Source organism: Nicotiana sylvestris, chromosome 11 (genome assembly GCF_000393655.2).
Source record: "Nicotiana sylvestris chromosome 11, ASM39365v2, whole genome shotgun sequence".
NCBI classification, from domain to species: Eukaryota; Viridiplantae; Streptophyta; class Magnoliopsida; order Solanales; family Solanaceae; genus Nicotiana; species Nicotiana sylvestris.
In genome coordinates this window covers 11,257,071-11,276,182 of record NC_091067.1, presented here as the reverse complement: position 1 = coordinate 11,276,182, position 19,112 = coordinate 11,257,071, and positions in this window count along the sequence as shown.

Here is a 19,112-nt window from a genome sequence, read left to right as displayed (position 1 = left end):
AACAAGATAATGAGTTATTCGGCGATCAAGGCCACAACTCAGGCTATCCAAAGCGGCACGAGAGGTGCGCTCGGGAAAAAGAAGAGAGAGGAGGTCGCAACAGTCGAAGTAGGTACTTGGTCCAAATCCAGAGGTCCTTCCCCTCGCTACCAACCCAGACCCCATTACCCAAATTATCCACACACTCCATACAACCCTTCACAACCCTATTATCCACCACAAGAGTCATATTTCTCCGTCCATCACGCCCAAACTTACATCCAGCCTCCGGCTCGCCCGCAATGGCGTGCGCCGTTTCCCCAGAATACATATCCACCTTCACAAAACACATACCCACCTCCGCAAAGCACATACCCACCACCAAGGACATACAGGAATTCTTCAGGGCCAAGCTTCCACGGAAATCAGGCTTTCAGGAACGAAAGGGTGCAGAGGCCGAGAACATTCACTCTGCTGGGAGAAACCTATACTACTCTGTTCCACAAGTTGAGGCAGTTAGGCCTATTAAGTCCTGTTGAACCCAAATTGCCAAATCCCCTTCCCAAAAATCTGGACCACTCAGTAAGCTGTGAATATTGTTTGGGGGCTCCCGGGCATGATACTGAGAAGTGTTGGAAGTTGAAGACTGCCATACAAGATCTTATTGACACAAATAAGATCGAGGTTCAGGCACCAGAGGCACCCAACATCAATGAAAACCCGTTATCGGTGCACCATGAGGCCCACATGATCGAACTAATGCACGAAGGAGGGAATCCTAAAACACCCTCACAAACGGTAATGATGATTCGTGCCAATCCAAACGAAAAGTCGACCAGTGGAAAGGCAGTGGTACAGTTGGGAAAGGTAGATGACAAGCCATTTGTGGTTCTGGGGAAAGGTTCGTCTGTTGCTGCGAAGAAGCCAGAGTCAGTCAAGGGAGTGCTGCAGGGAGTATCAAGCACACCAGTGTTGGTGGTGAAGGGGGTCCACGTAGAACCAATTGTTATCAGGCCAGTAATGCAGTTGCCGATAACAAATGAGAAAGTTGTGCCATTGAGCTACAGTCAAGTGACAGTGATGCATAAGGGGAAGGAGGTTGTGGAAGAAGTATGCGAGGCCCAGGGGTTAACTCGTTCGGGAAGGTGTTTTGTTCCCGCAGAATTGAGAAGGGCCAATCCTGTAACAATAAAAAAGCCAGTGACGGAGGAAGAAGCAGAGGAGTTTTTGAAAAAGATGAAGGCACATGACTACTCCATTATAGAGCAGTTGAGGAAGACCCCGGCCCAGATTTCGTTGCTATCCTTGTTGATCCATTCAAGCGATCATTGTCAGGCATAATGAAGATTCTGAACGAAGCCCATGTCCCGAACAAGCTCTCAGTGAACCATTTGGAGAAAATAGTGCACAAGATCTTCGAGGTAAACCGAGTGACATTCTCTGACGATGAGTTACCGGTAGAGGGTACAAAACACAACAGAGCACTCTACCTGACGGTGAAATGCAAAGAATTGGTGGTCACTCAAGTACTGATTGATAATGGGTCAAGTGCCAATATCTGTCCTTTGGCCACTCTGAACAAACTGAAGGTTGCTGATGATAGGATCCACAAGAATAATGTCTGCGTCCGAGGTTTTGATGGGGGCGGTAATGACACAGTGGGTGATATCATACTGGAATTGACAATTGGGCCGGTCGAGTTCACCATGGAATTTCAAGTAATAGATGTGGCGGTGTCGTATAATCTTCTGTTGGGACGACCCTGGATCCACGCAGCCAAAGCAGTGCCTTCTACACTGCATCAGATGGTCAAATTTGAATGGAATAGACAAGATATTGTGGTACACGGGAATGACGGCACACATGTCGTCAGTGGTGCCATTGTGCCCTTCATAGAAACCGACGATGACAAGGGCCCATGGGTTTATCAGGTTTTTGAAGCAGTCTCAGTAGACAAAATTCCTGAGGGTGGGGGCCTTCCACTTCCCAGAATCGCAGCTGCGACCTTCATGATAGCCTCAGAGATGTTGAACAGCGGGTTTGTACCAGGAAAAGGTTTAGGGATTGATCTGCAGGGAATGGTCCAGCCAGTTTCTTTGCCCAAGAACCTGGATACTTTTGGGTTAGGATTCAAGCCTACCGCAGCAGATATAAAGCGGGCCTGCAAGTTGAAGAAAAGAGTCTGGGTCCTTCCTAAGCCAATCCCACGCCTATCCAGATCAATTGTTAGAGCAGGGTTCAGAAAGTTGCCGGTCCCGGAAGTTCTCGGACCCCTGATCGGGCCAGATGGAGATCTGAATGAGGGATTTGAAAGGCTGTTCGCCGATGTCAACATGATAGAAGCTGGAGAAGGTTCCAGTAAGGCAGACATACAGTTTGTAGGGCCTAGGGCCAATGTCAACAATTGGACAGCTACTCCTCTTCCTACTCGGAGGGAGTCCTGGTAGTTGGCTCTGATTTTCCTTCTTGTTTTCTGGATTATTCCAGGGTAGTAATCTAGATTCTTTTTATTTTTATTGCGTTCATCAAAGTGTGAAACCTTGTTATCCCATAGTTCAATAAAATAAAAAGTTTCTTCTTCATTCCTTATTTTATTTTTTATTTTTAATTTTGTTTTCTTCTTTTCTTTTTCTGAATAGTTCTCTTTATACTGGTCTTAACGACATGGCATGCACAACGGATATTCAACCTAGTCTAAAAGATCAATCTGATTCCGAACTAACTATACAAGAGGTCGATTATGATAATGAATCGGAATATGATGAGGATGAAGCCTTCGAAGAGATAAACAGAGAATTAAACCAGTTTAAAGAGAAATCCAAACTCAACTTAAATGACACAGAAGCCATCAATTTAGGGGATGCAGACGATATCAGGGAAACTAAAATAAGCATCCACATTGCACCAAATATCAGGGAAAAACTAATCAAAACACTTATTGAGTTCAAAGATGTTTTTGCATGGTCGTACGATGACATGCCGGGGTTAAGCACGGATTTAGTGGTTCACAAATTGCCCACTGACCCGGAATGCCATCCCGTCAAGAAAAAATTGAGGAAGTTCAAAACAGACATGAGTGTGAAGATTAAAGAAGAAGTAACCAAGCAGCTACAAGCAAAGGTTATTCGGGTCACTCGATATCCTGATTGGTTGGCTAATGTGGTGCTAGTGCCAAAGAAAGATGGGAAGATCAGGGTGTATGTCGATTACCGCAATCTGAACAGGCAAGTCCAAAGGACAACTTTCCATTACCCAACATCCATATCTTGATCGACAATTGTGCCGGACGTGAGATCGGATCTTTTGTAGATTGCTATGCTGGGTATCATCAGATTCTGATGGATGAAGAAGATGCGGAAAAGACGACATTCATTACACCGTGGGGGACTTATTGCTACCGGGTAATGCCATTTGGTTTGAAGAATGCTGGGGCAACGTATATGAGAGCAATGACCACTGTGTTTCATGACATGATCCACAAAGAGATTGAGGTATACGTGGACGATGTGATCATAAAGTCCAAGCATCAGGAAGACCACGTAACAGACCTAAGGAAGTTTTTTTAAAGACTTCGAAGGTATGATATTAAGCTCAACCCGGCCAAATGTGCCTTTGTTGTTCCATCTGGAAAGCTATTGGGATTCATCATCTGTCGGCGAGGTATTGAACTGGACCCGTCAAAGATCAAATCTATCCAAGATTTGCCACCGCCGAAGAACAAGACAAAAGTAATGAGTCTGTTGGGAAGGTTGAATTACATCAGCAGATTTATTGCTCAACTCACAGCAACTTGTGAACCCATATTTCGGCTACTGAAGAAGGATGCCGCGGTAGAATGGACGGCAGAATGTCAGGAAGCATTTGACCAGATCAAAGGATATTTATCAAATCCACCTGTGTTGGTTCCACCTGAGCCGGGGAGACCATTAATTCTTTATCTAACGGTCCTGGAGAATTCGTTTGGCTGCGTACTAGGACAACACGACATTACAGGAAGGAAGGAGCAAGCCATCTATTATCTCAGCAAGAAGTTTACAGTATATGAGGTTAAGTACACTTAACTTGAGAAGACATGTTGCGCCCTAACTTGGGTGGCTCAGAAATTGAAGCATTATCTGTCATCATATACTACTTATCTCATTTCACGCTTGGATCCACTAAAGTATATTTTCCAGAAGCCTATGCCCATAGGGAGGTTAGCGAAATGGCAAATATTACTCACGGAGTTTGACATCGTCTATGTGACGAGGACGGCCATGAAAGCCCAAGCACTGGCCGATCACTTGGCTGAGAATCCTGTTGATGAAGAATACGAGCCGTTGAGGATGTATTTTCCTGACGAAGAAGTGATGCATATAGATGAGTTGGAATTACCTGAGGAACTAGGTTGGAAGATCTTCTTTGATGGAGTCGCAAATGCGAAGGGAGTTGGAATAAGAGCGGTACTTATTTCTGAAATAGAACGTCATTATCCTGTTACGGCTCAACTACGTTTCTATTGTACCAACAACATAGCTGAATATGAGGCATGCATTTTGGGTATGCGACTAGCTGCAGACATGGATGTCCAGGACGTCTTGGTCCTGGGGGACTCGGACCTCCTGGTGCATCAGATTCAGGGTGAATGGGAAACACGGGATTTGAAGCTCATACCATATCGACAATGTTTGCACAATCTGAGTAAGCGATTTCGATCAGTGAAGTTCAGACACATCCCAAGAGTTCACAATGAGGTTGCTGATGCTTTGGCCACTTTAGCATCAATGTTGCATCACCCAGACAAAATTCATGTTGACCCGTTGCATATCCAGGTTCGTGATCAGCATGCTTATTGCAACATGATAGAGGAAGAAATGGATGGCGAGCCATGGTTTTATGATGTCAAGGAGTACCTCAGGATGGGTATATACCCAGAGCAGGCCACCGGAGAACAAAAGAGAGCCATTCGGCGATTGGCCAATGGATTTTTCCTCAGTGGGGGAGTGTTGTACAAAAGAACCCCAGATTTGGGATTGCTGAGATGTATAGATGCCAGTCAAGCCACGACAGTTATGACCGAGGTACATGCTGGAGTTTGTGGGCCACATATGAGCAGATATGTATTGGCGAAGAAGATTTTTCGAGCAGGGTACTATTGGCTCACTATGGAGCGTGATGTATCAATTTCGTGCGAAAATGCCATCAGTGTCAGATACACGGAGATTTGATTCATTCTCCACCGACAGAATTACATATAATGTCAGTACCATGGCCATTTGTTTCGTGGGGCATGGATGTCATTGTACCTATTGAGCCGGCAGCTACCAACGGTCATAGGTTCATTCTGGTGACCATCGACTATTTCACTAAGTGGGTTGAAGCTAAAACTTTCAAGTCGGTAACCAAGAAGGCAGTGGTGGATTTTGTTCACTCCCATATCATCTATAGATTTGGGGTCCCAAAAGTGATCATCACGGATAATGGTGCTATTCTTAACAGCAATTTGATGAAAGAGGTATGTCAACAGTTTAAGATTACACACCGCAATTTCACCCCATATCGTCCCAAGGCGAATGGAGCAGTTGAGGCAGCCAACAAAAACATAAAGAAGATACTGAGGAAGATGATAGAAGGGTCCAGACAATGGCATGAGAAATTACCATTTGCATTGTTGGTTTATCGCACTACTGTTCGGACTTCAGTAGGTGCAACTCCTTATTTGTTGGTATATGGAACTGAAGCAGTAATACCGACGGAAGTTGAAATTCCATCCCTTCGGATTGTCGCTGAGGCTGAGATTGATGATGACGAGTGGGTCAAAACCCGTTTGGAGCAGTTGAACTTGATTGATGAAAAGATATTGGCAGTTGTGTGTGATGGCCAGTTATATCAAAAGAGAATGGCGAGAGCCTACAACAAAAAGGTGCGCCCCAGAAAATTTGAGGTAGGGAAGCAGGTGTTGAAACGAATCCTGCCACATCAGGCCGAAGCAAAAGGCAAGTTCGCCCCAAATTGGCAAGGACCATTCATTATAACCAGAGTGTTGTCCAATGGCGCTTTATGTTTAACAGAAATCGAAGGGAAATGCGTCGACATGGCTATCAATTCTGACGCAGTTAAGAGATATTATGTATGATTTCTTTTAATTGTAATTGTTGTTTGTTTGTGGTTGGCATTTATCGGAGAATTAAATGACGGAGGCAATTCTTTCTTCTATCCAAATACTTTAACCTTTGCTTCCCCTTTTGAGCCTTATTTATTCTTTCATATCCCTCTTTTGGAATTAGTAATTAAAATGAAAGAAAAAGAAAAAGAGAAAAATAATGATAATAAAAGAAAAAGTCACAAGAACAATAAAGGAATTGGGAACTACGTTTGACCTGATTCCTCAAAGAAGGATACGTAGGCGCCTCACGGCTTGGTCATAGTGTAACAAAAAATAAAAATCCCCAAGCAAGAAAAGCTGGGGCACAAGTTGTGTTTTTAATTTTGGAAAGAAAGTTTGATTCCAAGAGTTGTACTGTTTTACCCATCAAAATTATTTTGAACTTTTGATACCCCTTTTCCTTTTGGCCATACACAAAAACCCATATTGATGTCCCAAAAAGACCTCCCGATCAGTATCCGAGAAGTGTCAAGTCATGCATAACACTCTGATCCCCAGCAGAGAAGAGGATCATAAACTGGAAATGAATTGATAACTGGAAAGAATCCCCAGCAGAGAGAGTCATATCGGCAGCACTCCAATCCCCAGCTGAAAAATAAAATAAAATGAGAGAGTCTTATCGGTGAAAACCTTCACAAACACCATAAGGCGACGAAAGATGAGAGAAATAAAACGAGAGAGTCTTATCGGTGAAAACCTTCACAAGCACCATAAGACGACGAGATTTGAGAGAAACGAGAGAGTCTTATTAGTGAAAACCCCTCGAAGGGCACTATGAGGCGACAAGACAAGATTGGCAGAAAGGATCCGCATTTGGCAAAGAGTTGAGTGCCTGTTTATCCCCAGCAACATGAGGCCGTCCGAAGGGTTGATTGATACAAATAGACTGGGTTGATTAATCCGGAATGCGCGACATGATCGTTGGGATCGGTTATATCATTCAGATAAGTTCTTTTCTTTCCTTTTCCCCAGCATTTGTTCAGAAAGACTTCTTCTTTTTCTATTTTTTGAAATCATCACTTTTTCATTTCTTGGTTTAAAGACTTTACCTCTCCAGCAGTTTGTTTTTGAAAAGGATTTTCAGAGCTTACTACCAGTTGCCAAAATGGTGCAAAGCAAAATGCGAATAGGACAGGCCAAAGATAAGGCGATAAAGCGAAAAGAAGTTGGTCGCAAGACCAAATGATGAATGGGTCTAGATCCCAAGAGGACCAAATTTCCAGGGGAAGTTGGAGAAAAATGGAAAAGCAACAGTTAAAAGGTTATAGGGATCCCCAGCAGATTTGCGAGATACAGGAACAACTCCGACAGATTCTCGACCAAGTTCCGCAATGGTCGGACAACACAGAGCGGGGAAGGAAGAGAAAAGAAAAATCATCCCTAGCAGAAGTATCATCCTCAGCAAATAATATCATCCCCAGCAAGTTTTGTAGCAAAGTAGGGAAAGGAAAAAGGGAAAAACCATCCCCAGCAGAAGTAGCACGACCACTCACCACATTTTAAACTAACAAATTTTTCTTTGATTTAAAGCAGGGAAAGGAAATATTATTGACAGCAGGAAGACAGGGTCACAAAGAAGATTATCAAACTGGGGTAGAAAATTTTCTCTCATTACGAAAATTTTCTTGAAATCAGATAGCCATTTGGGAAAGAGAGAAGATAACACAAGTTTTGAAGGAAGTAAAATACCCAGTAGTATACGAGAAGGGAGATACAAGTTTTAAAAGAAAAGCAATCTTGGAAGAAGCAAGATAACCCAAAGTTGTAAAAGTAATGGCCTTTGAATCAATATCATCCCCACCATTGTTAAAAGGAGGAAGATAATTCCCCAGTAGTGATATCCCCGGCAGGTTTCAGAGAAGTGAAAACACCAGCTTGAGGAAAGTAGTTCCAAGTGGAAGGAAGGCACCAACTTTAAAGGAAGTAGTCCATGAAGAAGGAAAATAACATAGTTGTGAATAAAACACCGACATTTATCCCCAGCAGATTTCGGAGGAATAAGACACCAGTTTTTGAGGGAAACAGTTGAAAGAAGATGATTCAAGTAGTTGAAGTCAGGAGCCCGCCTGAAGAATGGAGGTGTTACATTTTTAGTTACTGATGAAGTCAGGAGCCCGCTTGGAGAATGAAGGCTGAATTATTTTTAAGAAGCTGATGAAGTCAGGAGCCCGCTTGGAGAATGGAGGCTGAATTATTTAAAAAAAGGTTGTTGAAGTCAGGAGCCCGCCTGGAGAATGGAGGCTGAATTATTTTTAAGTTGTTGTTGGAGTCAGGAGCCCGCCTGGAGAATGGAGGCTGATTTATTTTCAAAGTTGCTGATGAAGTCAGGAGCCCGCCTGAAGAATGGAGGCTGAATTATTTTGAAGAAGCTGTTGAAGTCAGGAGCCCACCTGGAGAATGGAGGCCAAATTATTTTGAAGAAGTAGTTGAAGTCAAGAGCCCACCTGGAGAATGGAGGCTGAATTATTTTTAAGAAGCTCATGAAGTTAGGAGCCCTCCTGGAGAATGGAGGCTGAATTATTTTTAAAAAAAGTTGTTGAAGTCAGGAGCCCGCCTGGAGAATGGAGGCTGAATTATTTTTAAGTTGTTGTTGGAGTCAGGAGCCCGCCTGGAGAATGGAGGCTGATTTATTTTCAAAGTTGCTGATGAAGTCAGGAGCCCGCTTGAAGAATGGAGGCTGAATTATTTTGAAGAAGCTGTTGAAGTTAGGAGCCCGCCTGGAGAATGGAGGTCGAATTATTTTGAAGAAGTAGTTGAAGTCAGGAGCCCGCCTGGAGAATGGAGGTGTTACATTTAAGGAGTTGTTGAAATTAGGAGCCCGCCTGGAGAATGGAGGTGTTATATTTTAAGAAGTAATTGTTGTTGAAGTCAGTAAAGCAACGGGAGACAACAAAATCCCCAGCAAAGGAAAGCAGTTCAAGATTCGAAGGAAAATAACGTGAAGCTCACAAGAAGGAAATAAACAGTTCGAGATCGGCGATCAAGGGAGAATACAAGTCAATTCAGAAGTAAAGGCAACATAAGAGGAAACACAAGGCAACAAGGCAACACCAGTCACATGACCAAGTTTGAGAATAACATTTTGTAATGCATAGCTCATAGCTTAGTATAACTTTTTTATCTTTAAGCAATGGTGTAATAAGGAGGTCGAAAAGCAGTAGCAACAGCATGCAGCCGCAGTAACAGCAAAAGGCAGTCCCATGTTAGTCCCAACTACAAAAATTTCCTGAACTACATTAACCTGATTCCCTTCTAGCCAGGGATATGTAGGAAACCTTTGAAGCAAAGGTTCGGTTAAATCTTTTTCAAAAAATGCTTCACACGGAGTACTCGGATGGGCAAAAATCGCTCACTTTATCTTTGCACGAAAACTCTTTGTGTTTTCGGACAAAGAGGGGCAGCTGTGAGTACGTGATTTTTTCTTCACGGAAATTACTCCAAAAGAAATCGAGAAATAAAGCAAGTTGCCTTCGGGTACAGTTTTGAGAATTTGCGTGACATTTTTGGTAATTATTATGTCCGTAAATGTTTACTTTGTTGTAGTTAATTGGAAAATACAAAAATACATATTGCATGCATATTTAGGATTTAATTATGCATTTAGGAATTAATTAAACCATCATTTGGCTCTAAAAGGAAAATCACAAAAATATGCATTTTATTCTATTTGTTGTCATTGTGTGATTTTATTTTAAGGTTTTAATTTGTGTGTTAATTGTTGTAAGTGTTAATTAATATTTGTGTAGTTTTATTTTTGAATTTACAATTTAATTAGGAATTGTGTTTAAAATAGAAATTAAAGAAGGAAAAGAAAAAGAGCTCAAAAAAATGAAGGAATTCAGATGTGGGCTTAAAATTGAGACCAAAAACCAGGCCCAAATCAACTCATTTGACACAGTCCGGTTAGCTGGTCTCTCAGACGAAGGAAACGACGCCGTATTGGCACTTTCCATCTGGACCGTTGATCAAACAGATCTAACGGTCCAGTTCAGTTCTTTCATTAAACCAAACAACGCCGTATGGTTGTATTTGATCGGGACCGTTCATTGCTTTTGATCTAACGGCTCCCAGGCTTTCCCTCATGACCCGACCCACTCCGTCTGAGACCAACCCAATCCCCACTCAATCAAAATGGCACCGTTCCCTTAAGTGAAGAGATCCTGGCCATCAATCCCACCTGATCCAACGGCCAGGATCCATCCCTCCCATTCGTATATAAGACCCCATCTCTCACCCCACGCCCACATAGCCAAACGCACCCCCCTTCCTCACTCTGTCTCTCTCATTTCAGAGACGGAACCTAGGTCAAACCCTAGCCGCCATAGCTCCCCTTCGCCTGAAACCCGGCGGCAACTACGCCGCCGGCCACCTCCTTAACACCATAGATCCACCTTAACACCCTGGTTACGAATCTACTACTCCCTTGGCTCGAATCAATCCCCAGCTTCTCGAATCTTCATTTGAAGATTCGAGTCAAAACTCAATCTATGCCAAACCACCCCAAATTCATACCAGTTACTCCCCTGACCTCACTCGTAACCAAACCAAGCTTGGTTTGGTTCGAATCTAACCAGAAACCTTCAAGTCCCAAATCGACTGTATGAACCCTAGAAATCCAGAACCTTGGGGTCTGTCCAATTAAACGAAGGGTTGGAGTCTAATAGACCTTAATCGAGGTGTTCTCAGTTGAGAGAACACTTCGATTAAAGTCTGTTCGACCTCAAAGAGGTCGAGTCCGGTTCGAGACTAGGTTATTTTGTTCTTAAGATTCAGAGGTATTTTTTCCTTTCCTTCCTTCTGTTCATGTGTTCTATTTGTATCTCTTTACATGTTTTAGTAGTTTGTGTGATTTTTCTACTTTTCTTTTAATTAATTCTGTTCATCTTCAGTAGACCTTTTATTTGGTCCAATTCTATCATTTGCTTCTGTTTGCTATAATTGTTATGTGTTATAATTTGTGTAATCGATTAATAAGTTGCATCGATTAATTAGTTTCCTGTTAATCCCTGTTTCTGTCAATACCACTGAAATTACCCGAATTGCCTGTTTCTCTGTTTCTGATTGTTCAGTGTCAATTGTAATATGTAATCGATTAATTAAGCTTTGTTGATTAGGTCGTTCGTATAGTTTGAATCATTTGGCGTTCTGTTGTTTATAGTTTTTTTCAATTGTTAGTTGTCTGATTAATTAAGATTATGTTTGATTATAAGCATTGTTCTGAATCACTGAAACCCTTATATTTGATGTATTTTTCTGTCTTAAAGTACTAGCTGGAATTGGTTATAGCTGTTAATCAAATTAGTTTAGTTAATTGATAGTTGAACAGATTTTAGAATCAAAAGTTTTAATATATTTGAATAGTTGTATTAGGGGGGCAGTAATATTAAGGGGTTTTAGGGGTGATTTAGGAATGAAACAGTTAGAATAATATTTTAGTGTTAGTGTTTGTTAGTGGGATATTAATTAATTTGGTAATGGGGAACAAAAGGGAATGAGGGGCTGAAAATAAGGAAAAGTTTTCCTTAGTGGATTTTAAGTGGAAAATTTCAGATTTAGTGGGGAAAAGAGGGTCAGGCAGTAGTTTTAAAAAGGAAGGCAGACTTGTATAAGAGAGGGGGGTCTGAAGGAAGAAAAAAAAAACGGGATTGAATTTTGAAAATTGAAACACTTGAAAAAGAGTAGCTATTTTTATTTGCTTGGCTTGAGAACTTGAAATAACTAAAACACTTCTTCTTTTTACTTTTGCTCTATGCTTGGGACAGTTTGTAGTTGCTGATTATCTTGTTGTTACACTGCTGTTGCAACTTCTGTTGGTTATTACTGCTGCTGTTGACCCTTTTCTTCCTCTTCTTGTATTGCCTATACTAGGTACATGTCCTTAATTTCAAATCATGTAGTTGTCCAATCGGAATGAAATGAAAATGGAAGTATAACTTCATTGGAAGCTTTAGTTCTTGTCGTGTTTTATCATAGTTGATTGTAGTAGTTTGGACTGTAATTAAAATTGTTTTACAATAATTTAGACTGGTTTGGATTGTTAAATTCATGGACTGTTCGGGACATTTGATCATTTGTTAGACATGTGGTAGTTTAACTTCATTTAGTGTAGTTAAGTTTTGAAAATCAGAAGTTACTCAAAGCATGAAGCGATCTTGTGATTCATAGTCCTCACTCGTCTTGATAAATGGCAGTGTAATCTTGGAGTCACATTGTTTTGTATTTAATGGTAATTGTGAGTTAGTTTAGAACTGGACGGGTAATTTGACTGTTGGATTTGCTTATCACTGATTAGCAGCTAGAGAGGGCATAACATTAGATTACGGACCTAAGATCCTTGAAATGACGTGAATATTAGTCAATACAATATGCATGTTTAATTTGAGCAGAATTGTTAGATTGTTGAACTATTGGACGTATTTCTGTAGGAATTGCATAGTTATCAGTTTCAATTTTTGCTAATTCATATATATAAAATAAAGCAGCTTCGGAATCACATTCTAACTCGAATTGGTAATTAGTTAATGTGGTGAATCGATTTAATTGGTTGGTAAAATCTAGCTTTAAACTCGCGAATCTTGGAATAGAAGTAACTTGAAGTTTGTGATTTTTGAATCTTGTTAGTAACAAAGATCCGTAAGTGTTAGGCAAATATAATTGGTTAATAATTTGGTATAATCCGTAGGCTTGATATATTTGAAGTACGATTCAATGTAGTAAGGCTAAGAACACTAATCCAATAGGTTATTTAAGTTAATGATCCAGCTTAAGCAAACTTTCGTAATCATTAGTAATAAAGGTTGGCTTAGTTTCAAGTAGTTAAAAACCATTAGTTCCAACGGTTCATTTCATCTAACAGTGTGGGTTTAAATTAGTTATAGGATAATTAGTTTCCTTTGAATATATATTGTTTGTCAATTCCGTATTTATTTATAATTTCAATTTCAGTAGTATTGGCTTATAGAATAAGGCATGAAATAATCTCCTTTTACGCAAGTTTGATTACAATTTTCCGGTTGCGTTTGCTTTAATACATTAACTAGGATTTTTCTCTTTTATTTTAGAGACAAACTTAAATAGAAATGTAGACACTTTATGAATTCCTTTAAAAAAATAATGAATGAGACGAGCCCCGACAAACAAGAATACACAAATTGCGGGGCCCTCAACGGACAGTTATTTCGAATGCTTAGATTTCGAGACAGGCCGCATAGCGAACTTTACGACTTTTCTCAAAATAACAACACGTTAGTCTTTAGGCGCGTATTTAATAATGTTATTTTCCTAAACTCAGGTGCACATTTATGTGACCCAAATCCAAATCTCAACGAAGTTGGAACGAATCAAAAATTGCGGGTACATTTTTATGGCGCAATTCGAGATGCATTCTCACGACGTTGCAATTCTTTGAATAAATAATAACAAAGCGGTAAACAGTTAAATTTTGCACATAGATTCAACATGTATTGAAGTCAGATAAATAAGCTGAATATGACAGTTGAGCGACCGTGCTAGAACCACGAAACTCGGGAATGCCTAACACCTTCTCCCGGGTTAACAGAATTCCTTATCCGGATTTCTGGTGCGCAGACTGTTAAACAGAGTCATTCTTTTCCTCGATTCGGGATTCAACCGGTGACTTGGGACACCACAAATCTCTCAAGTGGCGACTCTGAATCTTTAAATAAAATCCCGTCTCGATTGTCCTTTAATTGGAAAAACTCCCTTTACATCCCTTTCTTTTCCGGGGTGTAGGTGAAAAAGGAGGTGTGACACTTATTTTGGGATTTTATTTCTGATTAAAGACTTAGTAGTTATTATTTTAATTTCTTAAAGTGAATTGGAAGTGAGTCGGCTGGCCTTGTCTTCACGAGAGGCGCCATCACGACCAGGTTGGGTTTAGGGTCGTGACAATCTCGCTGTATTCCATGTATTTCATTGTGTTCATTGTCTTTTTTTTAATTGTATTTCAGTGTATCTCGTTGATTTCATGTATTTCATTGTATTCACTGCCTCGCTATAATCCATGAATGTATTCATATGTTTTTTTAATTAATATAATTTATGTATTTAGATGTGTGTGTATGTGTATATATATATATATATATATATTCAAATGTATCTGCAGTATGTATTCATATATTTTTGCACTATAGATGACCTGCTATACTTCATGTATTCAATGTATTTTTATGTATTTAACTATATTCAATGTAATTATATAATTTCTATGAAGATTGCTATGTTTTTGCGGTGTTTTTCGGTTCAGAATCTTTTTTATAACTGAAAATATAAATTTTGTGTGTTATAATTGAGTTTGTTGAGTTATATTAGGAGTTTATTATGTTAATTAGTTCACTTTCCGCTTAAAAACAGCTAAATAGACCATGAATTGCGCTATTTACATTACTGTTTTCACAAATACATATCGTGAATACAGTCGAATATAATAATCTGTCTAGCTGTAATCCACTTTTTCACGCCGTGAATACAGTCGAATACAATAATTTGTCTAGCTGTAATCCCCTGTTTCACGTCTAGAAATGCTAATGTATCCATTAAATACACTCTAAAAAACCTGAAAACATAGCTATAGGAAGTAATATATTTAATAGTAGCTACAACTAGCTAATAACCACTAAACAATAGCGGTTTGTGAAAATTTCTCGTTTTCTTTTGCGATATTTGCACAAATAAACAGCCAAACAAAACATTGCACATATGTAACCGTATTTTTAGGTTTACAGTCGCATAGCCAATCATTTTTTTTTTTTTTTGCAATAATATTTATACACCGTATACATATAATATGGACTTGATGTAAACACTCTGTCAATCTTGTATAAAAACGTATAATAGTGTATAAAAAGTATTTATACACATTTTTACTATATTATACAAAATTATACAAACTTATGCAAAAATTGAATTTCATCTCCTACGAACATCAACCCACGGAACTCCATTCGAAATTGGTCAAAAACATCTCCAAATGGCTCAAATATTTACTGAATAGTTTCAAATTTTAACCACAACTTCAAAATGATGATAAATATGAATTTTACTCTTAATCAGTTTCTAAGCACCAAAAATAGAAATCATAATCACAAATTAAGGAACTAATTTGACTTTTTATCTAATTCGGAAAAGTTAAAACCTAAGGACTAATATCAACTGGACTTTAATAAAATTAAAGCAGAGATGAACATACACCAATCACACCGAATATTTCTTGGAAAATGACAATGTATAGCCACTGTCAAAATAATGGCCGAAAAATGTATATTTTTGTACACACACAGAGATACACACACATATAATTTTATTCACTTTTATGGTTATTGAACGTAAATAGTTTCAGTCGAGGCTAAAAGTAATTACTTTATTTTATCCATTTTGCATATATGTACCAACAATTTCACCTGGAACATGAAGTAAATTGAGAAGAGATGAAAGTAAAAACATGAAGCTGATGATAGTTCATTGCACAATTTTGAGCTGATATAATTGCCATTCAATATGTAGCTGATTTTATTTCACAATCTACGTCATAATTCCGACGAAACAAAGAGCGTATGGGATAGATGGAAAGTTTTTTCAATTAACCAGAAGTCTTGGATTTGAACCCTGAAAAAGAAAAAGCTCTTTATAACAATTGTTTCCCCTTTAGTGGATCATATACAACGCGAAATCCAGCAAAGTGGGATAAATGTTTTTTTTTTTAAAATAAAAATAAAAATAATCAGAGGTCTTGAATTTAAGCCATAAGAATGGAAAAACTCTTCGTAACAAGTGTTTTCCCCTTTAATGGATCATATGTTGTGCGAAATCCAAATTAGTTAGACAAACAGACTTCAAATATCGGATGCACAAAAAAAGAAAAGAAAAAAGATCCGAAATCAAAGAGATAAAGGGGTAGAATATAATGTAGTTTAAAAAATTCCCAAATACTATTTCTATAATTGATCATCATAGGATACATTAGGGTAATTATATGCTAAGTATTTAGTTTAAGCCTCATAAACATTAATAAAAAAAGAAAAAAAAATTGATTAAGGGAGATGATGATTATAAGTATAATTATAATTGAGAATACATGGCTTTTGGCAGTAGCAATGGCGTGGGAAGCCATATAGAGTGCACTTTCCAAGAAGGAAACCCTCGCTTTTGCAGGGTCCCAATTTAGACACACCCCTTAAATGTGTGGCTTAATTCAACACAAATCTTTGCCTCTGTCATCACCAAAAAATAAAATTAACACATAAAATAAAATGAAATAAATAATATTTAAAACAAGATCTTCTTCTTTTTTGTTTCCTTTTTATTATTTTCAAACTTCATTTTTGTGAAATTAATATACTTCCTCTGTCCTAATAATGTATGAATGTGTTTGACTAGACACTAAGTTTAAAAAATAAAGAAAGATTGTTGGAGCTTGTAGCCTAAAATAAATCATAGAAGTTTATGTAACTAAAAATTATCGCATTAAAGATAAAAAGAAAAATTTTCAAGCTGAATTTTTACTAAATATAAAAAGATGTTGTTCTTATTGAGCCTTACTAAAAAGAAAAAAGTATCGTATAAATTGTGACGAGGGGGTAATTGCTCAAAATTCAGTAAGTTGCAATAAGTTAATGGTTAGGGAAATAAGGTCGCAACATGAAGAATATTGATTGAAAACCATCTGGACTATTCTGAATTGAGACATAGTTGATTGATTTATTTATTATTTGAAGACGAAAAGATTAAAATACCTGAATTGCCCATGAAAAACAACAATAGGAGAAACAGAACTTTAAACAAAGGCAAAGAATGTGCCATCTATTATGAAATAAAAGCAATTTAGTAAAACACGAACAAGAAATAAAGACAATTTAGTAAAACATGAACAAGAAAGAGATAGAGAGAAAGGAAGAAATTTTCTTCTTCAATTGTGTGTATTTTTCTATCTATTACAAGGCCTTTATATAGGCATGAAAAGTGAAGAAAATATGTCATGGAATATGTCATTGAACATAGAAAATATCTCATTGAATATGTCATTAACCATTTGAGAGAAAGATCATGGAGGAAGAGTAGACATCCACCATATTTTGATTTTTATCATAACACTCCCCCTTAGATGTCGATAAATAATGTGCCTCGTTAAAACCTTATTAGGAAAAAACCATATGGGAAAAAATCCTAATGAAGGAAAAAGAGTATACATATTTAGAAATACGCCTTTTGGTTGCCTCGTTAAAAACCTTGCAAGGAAAACCCAATGGGACAAAACCTTGTAAGGGAAAAAGAGTACAACGCGTATTAACTCCCCCTGATGAGATCATCAGTTCACATCGTTGAGCCTTCGTATCCCAATCTTGTACACTAGTTTCTTGAAGGTTGACGCCGGTAGATATTTGGTGAACAAATCAGCCATATTATCACTTGAACGGATCCGTTGCACATTAATATCACCATTCTTTTGAAGATCATGTGTGAACAATAATTTAGGTGAAATGTGCTTTGTCCTAACTCCTTTATGAATCCTCCATTTAATTGGGTTATGCATGTTGTATTTTCTTCATACAAAACTGTGGGTAGTTTATCACACTTCAAACTACATTTGTCTCGAATAAGATGTATAGTAGACCTCAACCATACACATTCTCAACTTGCTTCATGAATAGCAATTATCTCAGCATGATTAGACGAAGTACCCACGATTGATTGCTTAGTCGATCGCCAAGATATGACAGTGCCACACATGTAAACACATAACATGTTTGAGATCAAGCCTTGTGTTTGTCAGATAAATACTCCACATCGACATAACCAACAAGATCGGTATTGCAATCATTGCCATAAAATAAGCTCACATCGGTAATCCCCCTTAGATAACGCAATATGTGCTTGATTTTATTCTAATTTCTCCTTGAGCGGAGCTATATCTTGCTAAGACATTAACTGAAAAAGTTATGTCATGCCTTGTAGTGTTAGCAAGATATATTACCGCACCAATTGCATTAAGATATGATACTTTAGGACCAAGAAGCTCTTCATTATTTTCATGAGGTCGGAGTGGATCTTTATTTATATCGAGTAATTTCACAACCATCGGGGTACTTAATGGATGTGCTTTATCCACATAGAAGCTCTTTAAAATCTTTTTAGTGTATGCTGATTGAAGGACAAAAATTCCATCTTTCATATATTCAATTTGCAGACCAAGACAAAATTTTGTCTTTCCAAGATCTTTCATTTCAAATTCTTTCTTTAAATAGTCTACTGCTTTAGGAAGCTCTCCGGGAGTTCTAATGATATTTGAATCATCAACATACATGGCGATTATAACAAATTCAAATTCATATCCTTTTATAAGGACACAAGGACAAATTGAATTATTCTTATACCCTTCTTTCAACAAGTATTCTCTCGGGCAATTATACCACATGGGCCCTGATTGTTTCAATCCGTATAAGGATTTTTGAAGCTTTATTTAATAAATTTCTTGGAAACCTTAATATGCTCCAAGACAATTTAAATCTTTCAATGATATCCACTATACGCATATCAAGTTTTTCATATATTGCCAGATTAAAACCTGAAGTGACTATATCCACTATAAGAGAACATGTCTCCATATAATCAATGTGAGGATATTTACTAATTTTCTTGTGCCACAAGTCGTCTTTATGTCTATCGACTTGAACCTTTCGCACAAGAACACATTTATACCTCAATTGACTTTACACTTTTAGGTGTTGGACTATCCGTCCAACTTCACATTTTTCAAGTGAAGTCAATTTCATTGCGTATTTTTTATTTGGCCAATCTTTTATCCGTCCAAATTTCATGACAAATTTGATCTCAAGATCCTCGTCAATATTAATCATATTGAGCGCTACATTATATTAACAATATCGTCGAAAATCATTTTATGTCAGTTCCATTATTACCCAATAAAGACATAACTTATTGAGATCTCTTTCTTTCATTATTTTCAGGTACC